This window comes from Gymnoscopelus microlampas (assembly GCF_963454915.1).
Source record: "Gymnoscopelus microlampas genome assembly, chromosome: 6".
Classification (NCBI taxonomy): domain Eukaryota; kingdom Metazoa; phylum Chordata; class Actinopteri; order Myctophiformes; family Myctophidae; genus Gymnoscopelus; species Gymnoscopelus microlampas.
Genome location: NC_139943.1, coordinates 965,860 through 977,083, shown reverse-complemented (window position 1 = coordinate 977,083; position 11,224 = coordinate 965,860).

Below are 11,224 nucleotides of genomic sequence, written 5' to 3'. Positions count from 1 at the left end.
GGGTTCTACTGACAAGACAGTTCAACCTAACCAGCACATCATCTATACAGTGTTCTACTGACAGACAGTTCATCTAACCAGCACATTGTCTAGGGTTAGGGTTAACCCTAACCTTAACCCTTTTCAGAAGACCACCGTAGTCGACCAGAAATCTGATCAAGCAGCAATCGAGCCACAGTGGAGGTCCACCAAAGACCAGGGTCAACAGCACGGAGGAATCCCCCCCCCCCATGCAGACAGATCCATGGATAGAGCGAGATCTCCATCTCTAAGGGCATCCCTCGGGTTGAGCCTTCCAGCGGCGTCTCCCACCATCTCTCCTCTCCCTCAGGTAGCGTCACCAGATAACCTCAGTGTAGTCATTAGAGCTGGATGTTCTTCTGGGAGGCCGTCATACTGTGAGAACCTCAGTCTTCTGGGCATTTAGGGCACAAGAACCACCTCAGCACAGTCTGTGTCTCCACTATGAGAGAGAGAGAGAGAGAGAGAGAGAGAGAGAGAGAGAGAGAGAGAAAGAGAAAAAACAAATATTAATTCAAGTGACAGAGAGCCAGATAAAGGTATATTGTATCCTGTCACAATATACACAGTCTAGTGCATTGGTTCTCAAAGTGGGGTCCGGGGACTCCCAGGGGTCCTTGAGGGAGTTCCAGGGGGTCCCCAGCTAAATGATAGATTAGAAACAAATGGACCCTTATGGGTCTGTAACTCTGAGTGTACAAATGGAACCAAATGGACCCGTGACTTGCACAAAAAAAGTATTCATAGGACCCATGTCCCACGCACATCTTCAAGCTCCTGAATGGTCTGTTCCATTGTGAGCTTGTAGATCGGCTATTTTCACGATGTTTGCCTCTTTCGACAATTTGGCCAATTTAGTATAAAAAAAAAGGTCTTAAGTCATTGAATTGTAACTTTATAAATGTGCAGACGGCTCAAGGTTCCAAACATGCTAGACATGGTCCAAACATACAGTGTGGGTATTTCATTATTAACAGTGCAAGCCAGAGACAAGATACACAAATACATAATAAGACTTCATGGCCAACAGCAAAGTTACATGAATAGGAAACAGAAATGAACAGTTGAAAGCTACACTTCAAAAAAATACAACCTCAGGACACTGTCGACCCATTTAATCCAGAAATGTGTCATTTTAGATTGTTTTGGCTACTCAAAAATAGCAGATCTACAAGCTCATGATGTGGCAGCGAGTGCCGCGCTATGAGCTTGTAGATCTGCTATTTAAAAAAAATCTTGAACATTTTTTGCAAATCTTTGAATATAATAGTTTTAAAACGAACATTTTTAACTCAGATCTGTGCTTCTGTGGGTCCCTGGACAACATATTTTGAAATGGGGGTCCACGGCCAAATACATATCATTTTGGGGGTCCCTGACATGGAAAGGTTGGATCACCACTGATATAGCAACATACGTTTTTCAAAGATGTGCACAAATGTTCAAAAAAAAAGCAGATATACAAGCTCAGATATACGTAGCTTGTATATCTGCTATTTTTAGCCAAAGAAATCTTAAAATGACACGTGTCCCCGGTCTTAATGAGTTAACAGGCCATGCCTACCATGAGTGTTAAACCATATCCCCAATCACTAACTGGTAACTCAATGAACCCATTAAGACCAGAAAAGCATCAGTGTCATTTTTAGATGTCTTTGGCTATTACAAAATAGCAGATCTACAAGCTCATAGCTCATAGCGCGGCACCGAGTGCGCACTATGAGCTTGTAGATCTGCTGGTTTTTTTTTTTATCTTGAAAATTTGAGCAAATCTTTGAATAAATATATGTTTTTTAAGCAAACATTTGTAACTCAAATCTTTGCTTCTGGGGGATTCTACAAATGACTTCTAAATCCTAACAGTTTTTTGAAAAAAATGATGTTTCTATATCAGTGGTTCTCAAGGACCCGCAAAATGATATGTATTAGGCCGCGGACCCCCATCTCAAAATGTGTTGTTCCAGGGACCCCCCAGAAGCAAAGATTTGACTTTTCGCTTTTAAAAAATATACATATTCAAATTTACAAAATTTCTTTTTCAAAAATAGCAGATCTACAAGGTCTTAGTGCGGCACTATGAGCTTGTAGATCTGCTGTTTTTGAATAGCCAAAGAAATCTTACAATGCCACAGATGCGTTCCCGGCTTGAATGGGTTAACTCAACCATTATGTTATCTACACAATTACCCTGTCTTAATCATAAAGGAATTTCCAAACAGATTCCACTATATGTCACACACACTATGTGTCACACACACTTTACACACTATATGTCTCTCACACACACACACACACACACACACACACACTATATGTCAAACACACTGTGTCACACACACTATACACACTATGTGTCTCACACACACACACACACACACACACACACACACACAATATGTCAAACACACTGTGTCAAACACACTGTGTCACACACACACACACACACACACACACACACACACACACACACACACACTATATGTCACACACACTATGTGTCACACACACTATACACACTATATGTCACACACACACACACACACACACACACACACACACACACACACACACACACACTATATGTCACACACACTATATGTCTCTCTCACACACACACACACACACACACACACACACACTATATGTCACACACACACACACACACACACACACACACACAGGCCCAATTCATTCACACATTATAAAAAGACAAAACATGATACAAATATGAACATCCCTCCTCCTCTAGAGCAGTGGTTCTCAAACTTTTTCATGTCAAGGACCCCCAAAATCTGGCCGCGGGCGGACCCCAATCTCAGAATATGTTGTTGCAGGGACCCCCCAGAAGCAAAGATTTGAGTTACAAATGTTCACTTTAAAAAATATCATATCCAAAGATTTGCACAAATATTCACAATTTTTCTAAAATAACAGATCTACAAGCTCATAGCGCGGCACTCGGTGCCGCGCTACGAGCTTGTATATCTGCTATTTTTGAATAGCCAAAGTATAAAAGGTTAAAGTGGTTACAAATACAATTATTGTGATTCTATATCCACACATTTTGCTGGGGACCTTACCAGCTCTGCAGAGGAGAGACACGTGACCCACACATCATTTAACTTCCTCACAGGGTCAACAGCCTCAATAAACATATTTAAAACACTTTTAGTCCTTGTGTGTTCCTTTAAAAATGTCATAATGTGTACAGAGAGAGAACATGATGAGACAACACAATCTGATCTGTCACTTCCAATCCTGCTGCCAATTACAATTAGTCATTTGACTCAGCTGTGTGTGTGTGTGTGTGTGCAAATCTTTGAATATATATATTTTTAAGCGAACATTTTTAACTCAAATCTTTGCTTCTGGGGGTCCCTGGAACAAAATATTTTGATGGGGGTCTGCGGCCAAATGCATATAATTTTGGGGGTCCTTGACATGAAAAAGATTGAGCACCACTGATATAGAAACATGCGTTTTTCAGAATGCTGTTGGGATTTAGGAGACATGTAGAATCGGCTTCAGGTCTCAATGGGTTAAGACCTGGAACGCATCTGTGCCATTTTTAGATTTGAGCTAAAAAGCAATATTTTACACTTTGGCTATTCAAAAATAGCAGATCTACAAGCTCATAGCGCGGCACTCTGTGCCACGCTATGAGCTTGTTTTTAGCGGTGCCAACCGCTCTACACTTGGCTTTGACTCCGTGTCTGTGTGTCTGTCTGTGTGTCTATGTGTCCGTATGAGCCCGGGATGAGCACGGCAAAGAAGCAACACATACAAGCACACACACACACACACACACACACACACACACACACACACACACACACACACACACACACACACACACACACACACACACACACACACACACACACACACACACACACACACACACACACACACACGCACACACACACACACACGGACTTGGAGATTGCCTATGCCATCTCTCCTCTCATTGGCCACACGTGCCACTGGTTATCAAAGAGGGGTCCAGGGACCCCCAGCGTATGTTATGTCCCTCTGCCCCTATGAGCACGGGATGAGCACGGGATTTTAAACAGCTATAACTCCAGTTTGCAGCATGCCACCAAATTTGGTATGTGGACTTAGAGCACCAATACGGGACGAGCACGAATTGCTGAAGCCCCGCCCCCTCTGTCTTCCCATTGGCTGGCCTTTAACCAGCCATAACTCAAGTGCGCAGCATGCTACGGAGTACAAATTTTGTACATGGACTAAAACCACCAATAGGGACGAACTGTAATTACTTAAGCCCCGCCCCCTCTGTCTGCCCATTGGCTGGCCTTTAAACAGTCATCATTCCAGTTTGCAGCATGCTACCAAGTACACATTTGGTAAGTGGACTCAGACCACCAATAGAGATTAGAGACAAACTGAAATGAGTTAAGCCCCGCCCCAAAGGCACCGCTTCCTTCACACAGGGTGTGATTTTTTAAGGTTATTTGTCATAGCTGCCCTGTGCAACTTTTTGATAACAAAGCCTGAAAGTCAAACAGAAATGTGTTCAATGCCCAAAACACAAGCAAATCATATCAATCACAATTCCAAATCAACCCTTAAAGATCTGTAACTCAGAGTGTACAAATGGAACCAAATGAAGCCTTAAAGATCTGTAACTCAGTGTACAAATGGAACCAAATGAACCCTTAAAGGTCTGTAACTCAGAGTGTACAAATGGAACCAAATGAACCCTTAAAGGTCTGTAACTCAGAGTGTACAAATGGAACCAAATGGACCCTTAAAGGTCTGTAACTCAGAGTGAAGCACCACTGATATTATAGCAACATACTGTTAGGATTTAGAACACATTTTTAGAATAGATTCCACTATATGTCTCACACACACACACACACACACACACACACACACACACACACACACACACACACACACACACACACACACACACACACACACACACACACACACACACACACACACACACACACACACAAACACACACACACACTATATGTCACTCACACACACACACACACACACACACACACACACACAGGCCCAATTCATTCACACATTATAAAAAGACAAAACATGATACAAATATGAACATCCCTCCTCCTCTACAGCGCTTGGCACCTCCCCAGAGGAGAGACACGTGACCCACACATCATTTAACTTCCTCACAGGGTCAACAGCCTCAATAAACATATTTAAAACCCTTTAGTCCTTGTGTGTTGCTTTAACAATGTCATATGTGTTCAGAGAGAGAACATGAGTGTGAGTGTGTGTGTGTGTGTGTGTGTGTGTGTGTGTGTGTGTGTGTGTGTGTGTGTGTGTGTGTGTGTGTGTGTGCACACACAAGGTATTGGCATCAAAATGTACTTTAAAACCCATTAAGACCTGAAACGCATCCGTGTCATTTTTTGATTTGAGCTAAAAAGCATTTAAAAAATAGCAGATCTACAAGCATGTAGATCTGCTATTTTTGAAAGAACGTGAAAATGTGTGCAAATCTTTAAACATATGTATTTTTAAAGCGAATATGTTTAACTCAAATCTTTGCTTCTGGGACCCCCTGGAACAAAATACATTTTGGGGGTCCTTGATATGAAAAAGATTGAGCACCACTGATATAGAAACATACGTTTTTCAGAATATTATAGAATAGGGATTTAGCAGACATAGAATCGGCTTCAGGTCTTGGGTCAAGTTTTCAAATGGATACAAATCTTTTGAAAATAGCAGATCTACAAGCTCACTATTTATCGCAATTCACAACGCATTGTGAGCTTGTAGATCTGCTATTTTCAAATGGCCGAAATGGCTGAAGTGTTTAATATTATGTTTAGTAATAATCAAAATCTACAAAGTAACTAAAGTTTTCAAATAGTAGTGGAGTAGAAGTACAATATTTCTCTCTGAGATGTAGTGGGGTAGAAGTAAAAAATACCACAAATTGGAAATACTCCAGTAAAGAAAAAAAAATCCCTCAAAAGTGTACTCAAAGTACAGTACTTGAGTACATGTACTCATTGACGTTCCAGCACTGACTAGGCCTGTCATGAAATGAATACCAAGGACCTCAATGGAAACAACTTTTTTGGACCTTTTAGACAAAGTATTATAAATGTAATTGTGATGTTTTGCATTTTTTTGCCTAATAAAAGGGTTTTAAAAAAAATCAAGTGTGTCAGCATCACACACACAGCTCAATGAAACACATATATTATATATTCACTTCACACATACTAGTTACATCCTGAACACTTACCAACTATACCTTTCATTCTAAGCACTTAATTAGCCAAACTATCAACCTGTAGAGCATTGGTTCTCAAAGTGGGGTACTTGAGGCGGTTCCAGGGGGTCCCCAGCTAAATGATGGATAGGAACCAAATGGACCCTTATGGTTCTGTAACTCTGAGAGTGTACAAATGTACATTTGAGTTAAATTAACATTGATTTTATAATATAAATTCGGGTCCCAGAGATATAAATGCCATTAAATGGGGGTCCGTAGCCTAATACATGTCAAACTGGGGGTCCTTGACATTAAAATGGTTGAGAATCACTGCTAGAAAGCCTTCTCTTATTGGGGTCCCTGGCTTATCTTTTCAAATGGGGGTCCGCGGGCTAATAAGTGTCAATTTGGGGGTCCTTGACATGAAAAAGTTTGAGAAGCACTGCTGTAGAGCACTCACCTGTTTGTTTGGAGATAATTGTCTTGTTTTAGGGTTTTAACAGTTTGTTCCTCCTCCCTGGTAAACACTGTTACTCTACTTGACGTCCATGTGGAATAAAGTTACATTATTAGTTGTTTAGTTCACGTTTTAACCGTCTTTTTTGCCTCCAAACAATTGAACAGAGACTTGTGACAATTTGACAAACAGAGGCGTCATGCTCGCGCTAGCACTTAGATCTTGCCGATGGGCGCGCGCGCGTTGACGTCACAGGAAGAGTGGGCTGGGCACTGAAAATAGCAGATCTACAAGCTCACAATGCGTCCACCGCGAGGCATTGTGAGCTTGTAGATCTGCTATTTTCAAATGGCAGAAATGTTTATAGGGCTGAAGTGGTTAATGTGGGGTTTGTAATAATAAACCAAATCTACAAAGTAACTAAAGTTTTCAAATAATTGTAGTGGATTAAAAATATAATGTTTGCCTCTGAGATGTAATGGGGTAGAAGTAAAAGTACTGTAAATTGCAAATACTCCAGTAAAGTAAAAAAAAAAAAAAAATACCTACATATTTTTGACATAAAATAAATTACTGAAAATAAAGGGTGAAAATGTGAATGACATTAATAAATATGATTGACAGATGAATATGGTAGAATAATTAAATGAATACCATTATGGTAGAAGGGTGCAATTTCAGACAAGGCACAGAGGAGAAGAACTGCCTAAAATAAAATAAAATAAAATGGAATGCATCTATTATTCACAGACTCACATTGTGCTTAAATTCACAAGTTATGACTGTTAATTCTGCACAATCACCATTGATACACAGATCAGTGTTTTTAAATAACTTTTAATTGTTTCCAATATTTCTTTGCATATGGTTTGTCTAATATGCTTGTTTAATATGACTGATGTAATCTACACTATTTACAGTTGGGTATAAAATAAACAATCTCTTTCGCATTTATCTTACGACAGCTTTAACTTAAATGTCCATCAATGCTGTCGGTAGAAAAACATACAAATTGGCAGATCATATTTATAATATTTTATGCAACAATGTTACAATTGAATAGTTTACATTTTATGCAACAATATTTTGTCATCATGAAAAATGTTGTCATGCTGAAACAAGAGGACATTTTGACTTGATAGAATACAATAAAAAAGAAAAATACCATAGAATAAAACAGCAGTGGGCAACTGTGATGATATAGAGGGCCACTATATTTCCACACTCACTCCAGAGGGCCACATCGCCTATAGTATAGGCGATGTGGCCCATAGAATGGTCCGACAGTATAGGCCCTATACTGTCGGACCATTCTATGTCACACAAAAGTAGGAAAAATAGCAGATCTACAAGCTCAAAACGCGTCGCACTGCGACGCGTTTTGAGCTTGTAGATCTGCTATTTTTGCATTTAGTTGCATTTAGTTATACTCATACTGTATGAACTTAAATACAAATACATTGGACATAAAAAAGACTTTATAATTTTAATATTGGTCATTAAGCTACTAATAGACTGAAGTCATTAAAGCAGGTCATGTTTGTATGTTTGGAATCATAACAGCTGAAATCAATAATATATCACTATTCTGATATTAACCTGTGGGCTGCATTAAGTGAAGGTGGGGGCCGCCATTTGCCAATGTATGGAATAGAATAAAAACCAGAGGTTACGCCTTTAATTCTATTCTATGGACTGTGTCGCCCTCTAGTGGACATACTCTACTTTCGTCGACACTTACTTACTTACTTACGTCAGCAATACGTTGTCGTGTCAAACGTCGAACGTAACGCTGCGCGGGTAGCTATGAGGACTACATTTATTAAGGAACTACATTTTCCATCCACCATGGGTGGTTAGAAGAACTACAATCGACTACTACATCATTGGTTGTCAAAGTGGGGTCCGGGGACCCCCAGGGGTACTTGAGGGGTTTCCAGGGGGTGATGGATAGGAACCAAATGGATCCTTACGGGTCTGTAACTCAGAGTGTACAAATGGAACCAAATGGACCCTTATGGGTCTGTAACTCAGAGTTACAGACCCATAAGGTCTGTAACCCCCCCCCCGTGTAAATCCCAAAATGGTTTGGTCCGTTCGGTTATACACCGTTGGGTGGAGAAGTATAACTCTCGGTTAGACACCGTTGTAGTTTCAACTAGGCTACCTGGCTACTTCTATTTCCAGTAGTATGTATCAAAATAAAACGTATGTGGAATTATAACATCACAAGTATAGATAACAAAAACTCTTATTTTGAAATGTGCATCATTTTGAAAGGCCCCTTGACGACGTGCGTCAAGCCTCCGTTCTCCCATCATGAGTCCCATCAGTAAACGTAAACAACAGACGTGAACGTCGGACATTATGGAATATAAATACTTTAGGGCAAAAGTTCATATTTACCCCACCATGCTCTCTGAAACCAAGACAATATGCCTATGTAACAAAAGTGTGTTCTCTTTCGTCATCTTTGCAGAAGGTGAGTAAGTAATGAATCAATCAATCTAATGCTGACAGACTGTCAGCATTCCACGGTGGAAAGTAACTATAAGTACATGTACTGTACTCAAGTATAATTTTAAGGTATTTTTACTTGACTGGAGTATTTCCAATTTGCAATTACTTTTACTTCTACTCCACTGCATCTCGGAGGCAAATGTTATAGCCTACTTTTACTCCACTACAATTATTTGAAAACTTTACTTAGCCTACTATGTTTCTTTGCCTTTGCAGCTTGATTTTAATTGACAAAACATACATAAACCACTTCAGCCCTATTTAAACTTTTGAAAATAGCCGATGTGCTATTCTGAAAATATTTTAATATATTGATTTTAGCCATGGACCCCCATCTGAAAATGTTTTGTGCCAGGGTCGGGACCCCCAAAAGAGAACATTTGTTAGCTCTGTTTTCCTCATGCAGCCATGGGTGGGCCTGGGTATAAAGCTGGCCCTAAATAACATAACCCTAACCTAACCCTAACCCTAAAACTGAAATAAAGTCAAAGAAGAAGCACTTTGAAACTGAAGATGATGACCAATGTTGATGATAATTGATAACAAAATATATATAATATATATATATATATATTAAAACAATTAAATAAGCCCCCCTGCAACGTTTCCTTTTTGCCACACATATACACTTCATGGAGTACATTTTTTATACAGAATTAACCAAATTAAAGTAATAAAAAACGGAAATAAAAGGGGAATAACCACGAAAAAACGCGAAATAAAAGGGGAATAACCGCGAAAAACACGAAAAATCACACACACACACACACACACACACACACACACACACACACACACACACACACACACACACACACACACACACACATACAGGTAGATGTATGTTCAAACAACCTGCTTATTTTCTTTTTCCAGGCAGTATTGTTCTTTGATACAGTAGCTACTGGATATGAAAGCAGTCCAGATGAGTAAGTTGTGAACACATTTCTTCTAAAAATAATAATAATAATAGTTTCCAAGGTGGTCAAAGTAATGTGGCATTTGGTATGACACAGTGTGACGGGTAATGTGTGTGTGTGTGTGTGTGTGTGTGTGTGTGTGTGTGTGTGTGTGTGTGTGTGTGTGTGTGTGTGTGTGTGTGTGTGTGTGTGTGTGTGTGTGTGTGTGTGTGCGCGCGCGCGCGCGTGCATAGTTTGACATCATACGTGCTCCAAGGGTTCACATGCACCAGAGTGACGACTCTGACCAAGGTTCTCATCAAGAAGCTGGTCAAAACCTGTAGGAGGAGGAAGAAGAGGAGGAAGGTCGTACTGAAGGAGACTCAGGTGTGTGTGTGTGTGTGTGTGTGTGTGTGTGTGTGTGTGTGTGTGTGTGTGTGTGTGTGTGTGTGTGTGTGTGTGTGTGTTAGAGCAATTGTTCCCAAACCTTTTCATGTCAAGGACCCCCAAAATAATATGCATTTGGCTGCTGGCCCCCATCTGAAAATGTTTTGTGCCATATAATTATTCCCATCTTTCAAGATGTTTTTAAAATAGCTGTTCGACAAGCTCACACTGTGTTGCATCGCAATGCGACTATGTTGGGTTAAAGTGGTTTTGGTGATGCTGGCCCCCCCTGGAACCTCCTCAAGGATGGGGGACCACCCTTTGAGTACCTGAGAGAGAGAGAGAGAGAGAGAGAGAGAGAGAGAGAGAGAGAGAGAGAGAGAGAGAGAGAGAGAGAGAGAGAGAGAGAGAGAGAGAGAGAGAGAGAGAGAGAGAGAGAGAGAGAGAGAGAGAGAGAGAGAATCATATGAAGGTGGGAGATAGACAATGTTTGCTCTTTGCCTCACCAACAGCTGACCTGCATGTACAACTACATCAAAGGAGAAGCACATGTCACCACCTTCAGCGACTACCCTCCAGATGTTCTCCTCTATTATGAGTAAGAATAGTATGAATGATGAATGAGTATTATCGTATCGTATCGTATCGTATCGTATCGTATCGTATCGTATCGTATCGTAATGATACTCACAGCTGCCCTTAATG